The following is a 15734-nucleotide window of genomic DNA, read 5'->3' on the forward strand; positions in this document are numbered from 1 at the left end:
TTTTTCTCCATCTTCTGCGATAACGACCAAGGAAAAGGAACAACAAACGATTGGAACTTGATCGATTAAAAATACTGCGACATGAAAAGGGAATAAGGTGGGACGGAAAGAGTCAGGTTCTTTCCTTCCTTTCTTCCTTCTTGTCTCTCCCGGTTCGCGAACTTTTTCCTACCATTAATTATTTTTTTCCTACGGAGATAATGGTGGCCCGTTACAACGTCTGCAGATTATAAAACGACTCAGGAGCGGGCAGCGTGGGTTTTCTCAAAAATTTGTATCCACGGGGAGCGGAAAGGTAGGAACGATTACCCGCATGTCGACCCACATGCATGCACGTACACCTATCAGGAACTAGATGGTGGAACTAAATTAAGTTTTTTTTATCCCCCGTCCACCCTTTGCACAATGTCACGGAAATAGGCTTCTGCCGGCTCTTTGAGAACCATTCTCATTTTCCGTCGCAAAACTCGTTGGTAAACGAATGTTCGCGACAAGCGAAAGAATTGACGTAAATGGAAGACATATTTTCAATGAAACGCTGAAAGAGCTACGGATTCTAATGCGATGCAAGAGTCCTGTTAGTCCCTAGGTTGAAGCAGGACTTGATCGTTTTCGTGCGCAATCTAGGGAACGGGTAGACACTTCTTTTTGCTATAGACAAGTCACTTCTGATTTAATTATAAAAGTACGTTGAATCAACTTGATTTTTTACATATATTTTTATTTAACAGTTGTAAATCACGTGTAAAGTATCTCATACTGGTCGCTATTCTCATAATTTATTATGACTCGCGACAGATGTACAAAATCAGTTTTCAATATCTTAAAATCTGTCTTAATATCTTTAAAACAATTTCATTTATTGATAAAACTATTCTTATAAAAAACATAATATTTAATACTTTCGTTGTATCAATCAATAGTTGAGATGTAACATTACGAAAAACTTCAATCTTGTGTTCGGTCTAACGTCTTTATAACTCCAACATTTAACATTTATTGTAGTACTTATTTTTAATTATTCTAATTCCTTTGTAAAAAGTTCTGTCACCAATACGTGGATGACGTGGTGGTCAATTTGTTAATGTTTATTTTCATTTACTTCGTCACTGTTGGAAGATGTTTATTATTAGCTAAAGTAGATATTAAATGGTTGAGGTGTTTCGGATGCCAGATTGTAATGGATCGTTTATCTTTCACGTTGAACGGAACAAATTACCACAAAAAAAACAAATAAACGGAGTATGAAAAAGTGTATGAATGCTTGGCTTTGAAAACGATTCCCTTTGTCTTCCTTTGCCGCAGTACCTCTATTTTGGCGCTGACCTGTATGAACTCAATAATCACAATGTGTCAGAAGAATATCATGTATATATTGTTTGTTATATATCAAATAAATATCATGAGATGGTTAATTTATTTCATAAAAGCTTTGAACCTTATTTTGTGTCCTATTCGGAATACGAACAATAGTGATAAACACTTAGAAAAATTTGAATGTGTAAACAATTTTAAACAATTTTTAGTGTACATCTATTTACCCATGTTTTACTGCCATACTTTTATGTATTTTTATACTAAAATAGAACTCAACCGAAGTTCTAAATATGTATTAAATAAATACAGTATACTTATCTAAATTAAAGATACAATAGTATTTCTGACTGATCAAAAGAGATGTCTTTAATAAAAAAAAAATATTACGTTGAATATTATCAAAAAGAGATTACAAGATTTTGATACACTATTTCACATATGTGTGTGTATTCCTTTGTTTACTTTCAGAGTATGTTTATCGCTTATATACTTCCTGTTAGAAGAATCTTTACGGACGAACTTGTAACTTTTATCTGCAATAAAAACTTTACATGAGTACCACTAGTACTCATTACTAATATTTCTACTTCTCTTTTTATGATATAACGTATCTTATATTACGTAATCTAATCTACTACGTGTTTTCTTATAGACGATATGACAAATTGCTATTTTTAATTTTCATACAAGGTATTAATTTTATGATTTGTTAATAGTCATTCGATTCCAAGCTATCATCTGGACTTATCTACATTTTTCACTAGTCTATTTTGTTAACCATTTTAAATTAATTTTTATAAGTTGACACATTAAATTTACATTTCTAAAATAGGAAATAACCAATCAATTTGGGAAATATTAGAAGGAGAAATCTATTACGATAGAAACACTATTTATTTAACTATTTTGTGACAATTAAATTTTCAACTAGCAATTGATTATACTTTGTATTATTTAAAGTTGTGTTGAAAGGGTCACTCATTAAATAATTACTCAACTATATTGCCGTACAATATTATTAGACAAGGTCACACTTTGGCGTCAACTTACATTTCATAGTATAAAATGAGCAAACGGAACAACTAATCTTTTAATTCAAACCAGTAGTATTCTACGCTTGTAATATTGAAAAAAAAAAACACACAAAAGGTTACACCTAATTTTTCAGTTAATTCTACATACTAACAGAAGCAAACGAAACAACTAATCTCCAAGTTCACAGCAGTAGTATTCTATGCTTACGAATATTATCTAATTATAAGATCACAGAACGTAACTGTTCCGGCACCAATTAATCTCTACTTTTCCAATCAATTTTTTACTTATGCTATTATAAAATCCTGATTTTTTTCGTACAGAGAATTTTTTTCTCATCGAGTGACACTTCGAGGGAATGTTACCTATCACTTTTTGCGCATTAATGCACTTTTCGAGGAGGGCCCTGGCCGATGTGTGCGTGCACGCCTTCAGAGGCTCGCGCTTCGACGGGAACGGTTATCCAATATCAAATTAGCGTACGTCAGGGCAAGTTCTTCCGTGGCGTATGCTCGTGCTCTGTGCACCAATAACTCCATTTTCGCTGACATAACTTGTAATCGTATAATCTGCCGGGCAGTCTGCCCAGAACGAACCTGCCCCGTTCTTCTCCGATCACGGAGAATGAGAAACGTCCGCTTTATATACCGACGCCGATCGTTTAGCCGCAAGTGATCTAAATCAAATTTCCGTTAACGTTGAAGGACGCTTTCTCGTTAATCCGTCGAATCGAACGTTTCTCGCGAGATCTTCATTAGATTATCTTCATTTCCCGCTATACTTACCCGCTAAATAAAAATGTTCCCGCACGACAAAATGATCGGAGATAACAACTGACTCACGACCTTATTAGGCACGACCTTTTTGCACTGATAAGACTCCCATTGATAACGAATTATATTGTATCACCGACGAGATACACGATAAACATTGGATGCAAGTTTGCATTTTACGAGCTGGAAGCATTTTTTTCGATCTCGAGAAAAATCTGTGTTTAAGGATCGGTGGCTCTGAGAGTTATATTCAAACAATTCATCGATTTCGGTGAACGTAGGACATGTAAACAACTTGTAGATATCAGGGAATATTCTAATAATAATTTCTATCCATTACCTCAGCTGACGTAAGGATAGATGGGACTTGGATCATTAGAGAGATGTTAGACGATATGGAATGTGGAATATTCTAAGAAGAAGCTAGAGAACATGAAAATGACAATATTTATAGAGGCGCAGCTTCCCTGGCACAAGTTTTTACATGCGATTATTGTTCATTTATCGGTACATGGCGTTGAAAAACTTAAAAAAATTGCAATGGAAAGAGGATCATTTTATCTGAATATAGATTAATTCTACGGAAACTGATAAAGCACGAAATACGAAATAAAGTTTTAAATGTAACAAACACTCTGTAATAACGAATACAATATTGTAACGCGTAAGAATGTATGGAACTTTGATTTTTTAACGAACTGGAGAGGAGAAAAATACAAAAACAGAGTAAAATTGGAATTTTTGTACCTTTAGTCAATTGTTCCCAACTCCGGTATTTATCCATAGATTTTCCTCAACACAAGCTTGTTTTCTTCGTAAAAGAGCGATCTATACGTAAACAATAAAAAAACTGGACATAATTTAACAGTTTCTATTTTTGCATGACGATGGAAGAAATTGTTGTGTTCGATTTTAGCCGAAAAAATCGAAATTTCTCATATTTTTTGGCCCGTGACACTTAAACTATTGAACCGATTGGAAAACAATGTGAAAAACAATTTTTGGAAAATCGACTACCTTTTTTTATATGGCATCTTGCGCGACCCAATCGGACGTTTCTAACTAGAGATATATGGCCTAAAATGTGAAGGTATCTCGAAAAAAAATCGAAAAATAATTCAAAAATTTATATAAAAAAAACCTATCTATAGAAAAATTTTTCATTGCAGTTTTCGAGTTTAGCAAACCAAAATACATAAGAAGAAAATTGTGCCATTGAATGTACATTTTTCTTTTTATTTTGTAAACATTGTCGTAGATAAATTTTAGTTAAAATAAATGTGTTATTTCTCCTTCACTTAATATGTATCCATAGCAAAATAATTTTTGTTCTCTGTTTACAAGAGGTCAGGTCTAAAGAGGTTCAAACGGAGCCAACTGGAGTGCCTCAAATTCAATAAGCCTCGCGAGAGCGAGAGCCATTTTCTAATATTTGTCGATTATAATTTTTTGTTTAATACTTAAATATATGCTGAATCACTTCCTCGAATTTTATTAATCTATTACCATTTCTTCCATCCAACCAAAATTGACAAAGAAACACCTTTTTTTGTTTAGTCTGTTACAGTGATGTCACCCCTTAATTGCATGTATGAACATCAAGAAGATAGTACGAATACACTATTCATTTGTTTACTACCAGAATATATTCTAAGCCAAACAGGATTTTTTTTTTTTTATTATTTAAGAACCTCAGATAAGGTTTATATATACAGTAGTATGTATAATACAGTTTACGTGTACATTATATCCGCAGTTTACATTCTTTTAAGAAATCAAAAATACATAGACAAGCTGCAATATTAGGTTTCGCGACAAGCGGTTCAACATTAAGTGAGAGACACTGTTTCTTCTTTTGAAGCTTCTTAATTAGCTTGATCCTTGAGCTATCGTAGAGCCTGCATTGCCAAATCACATGATTGATGCCTTCGATTTCATAGCTGCATTTACATTTAGGGTCGCTTATTATCTTAATGCGGGTAAGAGAGGCAGCAAGATTATAATGCCCAGATCCAATGCGATTTACTGTGACAATAAATTCTCTTTTATGTTTACTGCGAAATTGATAGCACTCGAAGGATGTTCTATAGCTCTGTTTTCATGCTTACCGTTAGAAATATTAATCTTATTTGATTCCGAATCAAAGAAGACTCTAGAGCCCTCGAGTAATCGGACAGAAAGCTGGATTGACTCTTCTGTACATGCTATATCTAGTCCGTGATTACGTAACGTGCTCCAAGGGCCAAGTACCAGGAGCTCCAGGGTAACCCTGAGTAGTTAAAGAAACAGCGAAATCATAATCGATCTCTTGTGGCGTGTAGTCGAGAAAGTTTCTTTTCATAGGGCACAATAATGCATACCCGTGAATTGTTCGCATGACCGATTCGGGGCACCGTTGCCGAGTAACAAATGGATAGGTGTTACCTAAGCTAGTTACGGATCCTTCGATAAACACAGACGGACAAACGTTTCCTAATTGTGCTGGGAATTGTTTACGCTACCTCGCAGCACCTTCCGGCCTTCCTGCGTTCATGGCTATTCCGTGTTTGCCTCCCCGTTTCTTGCTCGTCTCTGTCACGTCTTCCGGAAGAATGGACGGCGAGAATTTCGCAGGAGGATCAGCGACGGTGGATCTTAATTAAGTCGTTGGTGTCTAGCTCTCCTTGCAGAGGGAATCTTTTCCTTCGTTACGTCATGTTCTTCTAACGGACGAAAGATTCTGTTTGAAGTATTAATTTCTGCTAGCGACTCGATACTTGGAGAATCCTTTTCAATCGGACATTTTCATGGAACGTCTCGTAACTAATTTTTTAAATGTATCATTTCGGATTTAGTATAATTTCGCGTTAGTAAATATAGTTATAATTGCCTAGGAGGAGGTAACTCTTTCTTTTTCGATGGCTAATAAGATATCATTTATTTTCTCGCGTTAATAAGGGAGGAAGAGCTTTTACAAATATTCATAATCGAACAAAGAACTATATTAAGTTGTGTGGGACATTAGGCTCCTTATTAAATATAGGTCTTATACGAAGAGTCAATCGAAGAGCAATCGACCATTTTTTTTAATCTTATATGCACTAGCACCTTCGTCAGGGGGATGGTTTCATTTGAAGGGCTGGAGGAATCGATTTTTTCTTTTACCTGTACATATATATGTACAATACCATATAATTTTGAAATCGACTTAATAGTGGCTATTTCATGAAGGTCTAAAAAAGTGGCATTCCATTAATTAAAATATTAACGACTTTGAAATCTCATGAAAAAATGATCCTACAAAAAATAATGTCATATCATTATAAGTATCCTTTTTCCTCGAGTGAAAATGCATTACGCATACTCGTGTTCTCTGGGGGAACCCGGGTTATGTGGAGCTATCCTAAGGGAGCGGTCACCGATAGCTTATCGTCCGCATCCCAATTCCCAAGGTCTACCTACTAAAAACACGCGTTCGCCTAAGCTGCAAGGGAGGTGCCTGGATCCCTTAAAATAGTGCAACTTTGTCCTGAAGAGTGTATTCATAGGACTATAAATAACAGAGATATTCAAGGTGGACAAAATCATTGTCCTATCCTGTGTACTATTCTGAAATTTGGAATTTCAAATATGTGTTTCATATCTCAGAATTGTATTGACCAATAAAGATTAAATTTGACACGCATATGAACGAAGCGTTATGCTATAGACTCCACCAGATCACAAGCTACAGTAGTTTGTATCAAATGAAAAATGTATGAAGGAGTCAATGTTTCTTTTATCTAGATCTGTTATTTTATCAAATTCTATTCACATATATTATTTTAGGAGGGTTGATAACAGAATTCGTAAAAGTTCAGGTTTTCTTAGATTTTCCTGCTTCAAATGAATAGAAGAACGCGGATTGTAATAGCAACACGGTGAAATTAGTACGACATGGCGAAGACAATAGCTAATAATTTTACAGATACGCGAGATAATTTCACATAAATTTTCTTATAATGTCTTCAAAGACGAACGGACTTTCTCGATATCACTCAGGAGACAAAACATCAAACGAAAATACAATTGTAATCAAATCCCATATTTTTAAATCTCAGTCCTGAAATTTAGATGCATCCGTAAGGAATCCCCATTCGTCGTGCACGTTAAAAATAGAATAACTCTTCTGCATACAAACTTCCCAAAAATGCAATCACTGTGTTTGGCCCAGCCACATAACTTAACGGTGTCTTTCAATATGTCCATAGCGCAGGCGCCATTAATTTTGTGTTTGGCACTTGGCTATCGAGCTCCAACGATTCCCCTCATTTTTCTGTTTCTCGTTTAGCTCGTACCGTGTTTGGGGACCGTCGTCGCGACGATACGTCGATTTACTGCAGTTTTACTACTGCCGCGGCGCGGCTGGCTGTTTTAACGATGCATAAAGACGGCGGTGGGCAAGGAGACCGTTCAGAGCGACTGCACGATAGCCGCAAGATAGGATACACGACAGGTGAGACGTGTAACAAATCGAGACTGGCGTTTCCTCGAGAAAAAAACGAAATATCGGTCGTTTAACACTCTTCCCCCATTCGTGCTTCACCATGAGGCCGATACGCGACGAATTATTGCATCGGTGCCAATCTACGGGGATTACCCGCGAGAGGAAAAGGCCACCAGGACGTTGTTCGACGATTTTACAGCCGTACACATAGCCCCACTCTAAAAGCGCATCAACACCGTTTCAGCCTGAGCTTGGCGAGGATTAGCCAGGAACTTGCGACATCGAGAATTTCGATTTCACGGGTTCTTAGCGGCCTACCATAATTTGCGATTTTATTGCATTTGACGAGGGGAACGGTGGGGTATCGTCAACGAAAATGAAAAGACAGTCACGGGTCAATGGGTTCCTGGTATGCGATGGCTTGAACGACGTAGAGTTTTTTTCGTAAATCAACGAAAAAACACTTTGCTCAAAGTAGGAATTTCAGTTCTTTTATCCTTGCGTTATATATTATTTGGTACTAAGAAGGACGAGGGGAGGCAATTTCCGTTTCGTAGAGGCAAAATTATACTTGTTTGGATGTCTTCGTTACTACGAGGTTTATGAATCTTTATGACAAAGATTAATTATTTTAAGGGGTTAGTCGCAGTCAGGAAAATGGAAACGGACAGTTTCTTATGTGTTTTTTTTAAGGTGTTAAATAATAATTTTTCTAAATGAAATGTAAATATATTACAAAGTATGTCTTGAAGGACTATAAAAGAATTTTTGTTTTAAAAAAAGGTTAATTCATTTCGTCATAACAGCCGATGGCGTGGGTGGCCACTTGGTTTGCGGTGAGCAAGATTTCTTCAAACTGGTGGACCTGAAAACAAAACTAAAGGTAGATTTAGAAAATATATTAGACTAATAGGTCCCTGATCGAAGGACTTTTTATTTTCTTGTATACTTTTTTCTTTTATCCTGTATCGAATCGCTTAATTTTAGTGAAAAAGTTGAAAATCAACTTCAAATGTACGCCATTTTGTTTTCAATTAACTTTTTCAAAAATCCTTCGTTCAGGGACCCGCTAGACTAATATGTTTTTGAAATCTACTTTTGTTTTTGTTTTCAGGTAAACCAGTATAGAGAAATCTTGCTCACCGCAAACCTGTTTTTAAATCATCGTCTACGTCATCGGCTGTTATGACGATATAAATTAAACGTTTCTTAAAACAAAAAATGTTTTTTAGTTCTTTAAAACATGCTTTATAATATACTTAATTGTTACTTATGCAAATTATTATTTAATAACTAAACAAAAATCACAAAGAAATGTCGTTTTTCCTTTTCCTGACTGCGACTAACTCCTTAAGGAATGTGACTGAACTGTAACTGTTGACTTGAACTGTAACGATTTTATAATTAACTGACAATGACAATTCGAAAAGTGTCCTTTCTTTAATTTTGATGGGTATTTGCAGATTTGTAGGATGTCGAAAGGAATTAAATATAATTAAAGAAGTTAACATTAAGAAAATTAACGAGGCTACGAGGGAGGGCTTATGACAACTTCACCAAATCTACTAAACGTAACTTACAATTTAAGGCTTTATATTGCAATACATAATCTTACATTATAGGTCAATGAATTCGTCTCAACATCAGCATTTATAATATTGTTACGCTTTTGGGAAGTCGCTCTTTCTTGAAACATTATTTATTAAAAACCAACAACAGATTGTAATTAAGGATAATATAAATGCATCTATTAGAAATACCGTATGTATTCTTTGAAGTTCTAAGAACGTCTGACAAACAGTTTAATCGATATATTTTCTTGTTTTCAATAAATATTACATCTTGTTAGCAGACTATGATTTTTTCTATATGGTTGCTTGTAACAATATATAAGAAAAATCTCATTGTTCCATTTAAAAGAAATAGCGGTGAAAAATACACAAATACAACAAACGTAAACCAAGCAAGTTCCAGATTAATTTTCTCGAAAATAAAACAATACATATAAAAGTCTAATTTATATTTTTAACTTTTTTTTTAACACCAAACTTTCTGGCAGGTAATATTATCTATTGGAGAATATCGCGTATAAAACAGTAATCGTTATTCTACTCAACAAATATCACACCTTTGTTTATTATACTTTCAGTATTTCCTTGTTATTCTTAGTTATTAAAAGAAAACTGAACGCAGATAATAAAAATCCTTTATCGGAATATATTAAAGATAAAGTAACAAATAAAAAATACTCGATAAAAATTCGAGGTACTATAGTTGAACGTAATAATATTGGCGAATCCGTAAAACGATTCAAATGTCGGAATTGCGGTTGACGCGAGTAACTATTTAACCTTATCGTATCGCGACGAATGCAAATTACGGGTATAAACCTGCGTAACTGCTACATTGAACTCTGCAGGGATGAACATCATAAACCAAAACTATCGCAGATCAATGCGCCGGAGTTTCTCTTCATGCTGCATCATCAACGTACGATATTCATGATATCTCGTATCAAAGACGAAATAAACATATTGACCAGTGCTTGTTTAATCAGCAGCGTAACGATGATTCTCCGAAGTCATTTTCATGGATAATATCGATGGAGCAACATGAAAGTCCAGGTGTTTGCGCGCAATCATGAAGATATAACGTTACGTTCGATCGAAATGATTCTGGAAACAGCTCTAGATTATACTAATCTTGTATCAAGTGTATTTCACAGAAGACGGACTACATTCTCTTCGTTATCGTCTTTTTTCGCCAAGAGCCATGCTCCACAAACACCTTGCGTGTAAAGATACACTCAGACGTTACAGTGTGGATAATCGATAAAAATAACCATTTTAGTATTTACCTGCACAGCATGGATGATTAAAGCTTGATTCATACAATAGGTGTCGAATGGGAACACTATTCATCCATTTATTCTTGACTATTAACCTCTTGAGGTTAAATAAAATATATTCTGTAATTTTAACCTAACATACAAACAAAATAAACTACATGAAATTTAAAGTCTTTATGAGAACCTCGTGATTGGTTACGTTTGCAAAGTTTAATAATACTTTCAACAAAATATGAAGATGTAAACATCATAATTAAACTTTAATATTCATTCACAGCACTTTAAATGTATCAAATAATATATTTTTAATTAGCCCATGTTATGGGACCATCGCACCTCGAAATCAGATAATCAGATAATAGTTCACTTCAAGGTGTCAATCGCCCACCAGGGAACGATATCGCCTACATCAAAAACAATGATCCAGATTAAGGATCTATAGAATATAGATTTTGTGAAAAGTACATGTGTGGTTTACTGCTTAGATATTGTAGATAATTATTGATTCCTGACGGCCTTCTATGTAAATCGAGTCGTAGAATCTATAGTGCTCAGAGAAAAATCGAGTTTTTAAATTTGATTCATAATCATTTATCAAAGAAACAAAACTAAGAATAGTTCACTATGAAAGTTATAAGAACAACGTAAACATTTATTGGTTGTGTGAGAAAATTAAATAGGTATGGTTTATCTACATCCTTCGAGCAAAGTGTATTTTTATAATAGTGTGAAGTGTAAAAAAATCCAGGGATAAAGAAGCAACAAATACACTTATATGAATGATGTAATAATGATTAAGTAGTAATGATGTAATAATATATACAAAGGATAAGATATTGAATCTCGGAGATATAAGATATTGTTTAATGACTAATAGGTAGCATTGAGCAAAATAAAATACATCTTTCAGAGATTTATCTCTTATTATTTACATTGAATTTGTATTTAGATAAGAAATTTGCCAATATTTACTGCAACGACACCTTCATTTGACGCACTCAATTTTATCCGTGTAGCGAAAGTTTGGTATAATATGTTAATTCCCGAAAAGATGTGGTCGACTTCGAGTAATGGAAAAAACTAGTAGCTGTCGCTCCAACTCTTATCGGGACGGCTAGGAAGCTTCAAAACTGCAATGGAACTTTTCTGTTCGCCTAATTGTCCTAACGGGTGACCTCAACGCTCATTACTCTCTTACCTCATCTTTGGTCTCACACCCACATCATTCTGCCGTTATCCTCGTCGCAAAGCGATTAAGGGAGACATTTGATTCTATTCCGAGTCGAAACAGTCGATATTTTACCTTTTCTTTGTACATTTTCTATAAGCGCACGATGCCTAGAATCTGCACGTTAAATTGAAAAAAAATAATGTTTGTAATAGTATTCAATGAAACAGAACAACGTTGAGGTTTAAATGTATGATTTGGTCATATTATATGTAGACACTTCGGCCTTTGTGTTTTGAACTCTTCAGTATTTAATGTATAATACTAGGGTTTTAAACATATCTATTAATGTAATGTTAAAATATCCAATAAATAGTCATTGAAAAATATGAATATTTATTTCCGAGTAGAACATGTAAATATTACAATGCATTGATTTTGTTTACCAAAAGTATCTTTTAGAAAATGTATTCCATGGTAACTGATAGGTAACCGATCAATTTCCTTATTTTCTAGGTGGATACAGCATTACAAGAAATTAATTTTTGAAAAAAAAAAAAAATATTTTGCAAAACGAAAATACATGACGAATTGAGTAACCTCCTCCTTTTCGAAGTCAGTTAAAAATAGATCTTAATCACGATATACTCATTTACTTTAATATATCTCACTTTTTGTAACGATTGTGATAGAACAGAGGTTCCCAACGGGGTCGGTACCGCCCACCGGTGGACGTTGAAGAGATCTAAGGGGGCGCTTTTGGTCGAAGACTTTGAGGGGCGCTGAGAACCAACTGCCGCCCCCTGGGCAATACTCGCAAGAATGCGCCAAAAGTTTGATTAATGTGTACTAAAAATCTTCGAACGGATGTTTTAACAAATATCTTCAATGTTCAACAAATGTTGTAAATGTCAGTGTAATCAACAATTTAGCAACAAAGAAAAGAAACAGACAACAGAACAGAAACAGTCAATAGTGGAACGCGGCGATTTAAGATTGCTGATGACAAATCTGACACCAAATATCGAAAAATTATTGTCGTTACACCAAGCTCAGCCTTCTCACCAATAATATTATATTAATTTTTTTAATAATATATATTTGTTTATCAAATTTTAAAGAATACATCAACATGTTAAAATCTTTCAATAAAGTAATTTTAATAATAACCGGTCCTTGTTTTTAAATATATGTATAATGTAGTAGTATAGTATATTTCACCTAAAAGAGGCGCCGTCGAATGTTGCCACTGTTTGAAAAAAAAATATATATATACATGTCGAATTGAGTAACCTCCTCCTTTTCGAAGTCGGTTAAAAAGGGGGCGGTGGGTCAAGAAAGATTGGGAACCTATGTGATAGAACATGTCCGGAATTACCCTGCATCTGTACTTACCCCATTCTCTCCTACCCCCTTAATTCTTAGCATAAATACTTATAATCCATGTCCAGACATAATGAAATATACAAGCAAAGCAATAGATTAAATTAGACCTTTAGACGTCTTAAAATAAATCAGAAGCGTCATATATTTTTGTCTCGAAGACCGTGAATACACCCTTAACATTTCGAAACCCGCAATATTTACTGTGACACATTAATAATTAACGTTGCTTCGCCGAAATCCCCCGTTGTTTCGCCTCATCGATCCCGTACACCGTGCGACGATTCATCCTTCTTATCATAATCCAATTAAGTTCAACCGAAACGTATAAATTATTCGACGATACGCAGTCCGTTGTATGTTACCGTTCGATTATGCTGAACGTTCACGAACGATCGATGGAAAATTTGTCGTCATCTATGGCGTTGTGCGTCTACCAGGTAGATCATTCTGAGCGCTAGGAAAGCGGATTCAGCATCAGGACTCGGTATTATCGGATAGCTTGTTAAGACAGTTGAAATCGAGCCTTGCCACGGATTTTCGAAGCACAAGGGCAGGATAATTAATGATAAAAGCATTCGTGCTCCTGATACCTTCTGTTCGGCATGCTCGAGATAGGTGCCAAGAATCGAGTAGCCCCATAGTCAAGGTTCGTCCGTCGAATGAATAATGCGAGCTCGGTTGCACTCTACACTGTCGTTCGTAGCTGGGAAGCTAAAGTCGAAACACTCAGGCCGGGACGTTTCTACTCGTGTGTACGTAAACGTATAACCCGTTGCTGGATGTACCTGATAGTAAGACGTCCACGTTAGTATTCGTGGAATATGCACGTCTACATTCCGAGACCCCAGGATGGATTAGACACGCGAAAGTCTTCTGAGCATAAACATCCCCATATGTGCAAAATGCGCGAACAGGAATTGTGTTACATTAAATAGTCTAATTTTGAAACCGTCTGTTTTTTGTATTATTAGACTTGATTATTAATTCTTATAGCTCTCTCTTAAAGCGTTGACACTACTGCAAACATAAAGGATCTTTCAAAAGAGGTTTCAGAATTTTGTTTTTTAACGTATTCAATATATCCTATGATGTTTTATATTATTGGAATATGTAGAAATGCGTTTGAATTTCGCGTTCTCATTATGCACCGGTCAGTGGTACTGACCACGTCGATGTGTGGCTAGGTTCATGCATGATTGACAACTGTAATGTTTATGTTTTGTTTTTTGTCGATGCATGAATATGTTCAATTGGTGTATTTTAAATAAAGTACACATGATTGTAATTAAACATAATTGAAAGTGTCCACTATGCCGCGTTGACAAGTATATTTTATTATTAAAATTAAACCCCTAAAGCCTCTTTTTAGGAAACCCTTTACTTCATACTCTTTCCACGTAACGCCTGTTCATATAGTTTTCTCTAAATCTCTGTATATGTATACACCATATTTTGGTTTGCTTTCTCGTGCAATTACAATAAGAAAACTTCAAGGAAACATGCATTTTTTTTAAATTTGCCCTAGCATAAATTTATTCTACATACCCACTGACAAAATTTGCTAGACGAATGAAGAGCGTTAATGTATTCGAACTGCATCGAAGTTCTTTCAACAAACGATATCGTTTGTTGTGATTCATAAACTATGCAGAATATGAAGAAAATGTTCAAATAAACATTAGTTGCTATTGCAAGCACTATAAAAAACAGTAAAAATTTAATTTGGCGTTCCATTTAAAAATATGAGGCGTCGTGCTCCCTACCCCCTTTGGGAACTATCCAACAGTACCTCATACATCATGTGAAATGCCGATATCACCAGTAATTTTCGAAAAAAAACAACTTGTAACAGTTTAGGCGATCTCTCCTGTATACTGTGTTCAGTTCGTAAAACAATTTTATAATTTATGCTTTTGATTTTCATATATAAATTACAGCTTGGTCACGTTATTTACAATATTCGTTACTTATGAGAAAAAAGAAATTTTTACTTTAGCTCTTCTCACTAACCAACAAATAATTAATCTCTCTTCAAGCATTCTTCGTGATTACTAGACTAGTACATCAGTATCTACACGAGATAATTATTTAGAATAATACTTTTATCACAAAACATGTCATGTCTAATACAGACAATCTCAATTTTTAAAGAAATAGGGTCATTACATGCGATTTTTAAAAATTTCAAAAATTGTCGACTTTATAGTTATTTGGAGTCCAGCGTTACTCATTTTCAATAAATTATAACTATTGAATTAGTAAATGAATGAGATTGAAATTTTGGGAGATAATATTGAAGACATACTAGTAGCAAATAGAAATTATTACATTTCAATTACTAAATTTCAATCGAAAACTTGCCTGAGGTTTTGTTGCAATTTCGAAAAAAAGAAGACACAGTCCTATTGTCCTCTCCATATTCAGACTTTCAAAAATATTGACATTTTGAAATTGGTTGAATATATTTTAGCTGAAAAATTTAATACTATGTCTGTTGATATACACGAATACAAATGTTTCGTCATTTTGTTATTTTTTTTTATATCAGCATTTACCAAATTGAACAATTTTTGTAGTGTTGCGATTTGTCATTCTAATGATCTTTGGAAACTGACTTGGAAGCCAAAATTTAATCAATTGTATTTGTTACTAAATTTAATAAACAACGCAATACTAAAAATTCAAGTGTGCTACCATTTCCTTTTAGACTGTGTACACAGTAGGGTCGTGCTACAAATTGAT

At 34.6% G+C, this 15734-nt stretch overlaps 1 long non-coding RNA gene across 1 annotated transcript; it reads right to left on the reverse strand.

Annotated features, from left to right (window-relative positions):
• Window positions 1–3835: 3835 nt before the first annotated feature.
• LOC128891303 (uncharacterized) lies at window positions 3836–7814 on the reverse strand. Its single transcript, XR_008460787.1, has 3 exons — window positions 5486–7814; window positions 5234–5394; window positions 3836–5150 (listed from the first exon to the last, which is right to left on the reverse strand). It is a non-coding gene; the product is annotated as an uncharacterized LOC128891303 (long non-coding RNA).
• Between the last annotated feature and the right edge of the window lie 7920 nt (window positions 7815–15734).

Source organism: Hylaeus anthracinus, unplaced genomic scaffold (assembly GCF_026225885.1).
Source record: "Hylaeus anthracinus isolate JK02 unplaced genomic scaffold, UHH_iyHylAnth1.0_haploid 12001, whole genome shotgun sequence".
Taxonomy (NCBI): Eukaryota; Metazoa; Arthropoda; class Insecta; order Hymenoptera; family Colletidae; genus Hylaeus; species Hylaeus anthracinus.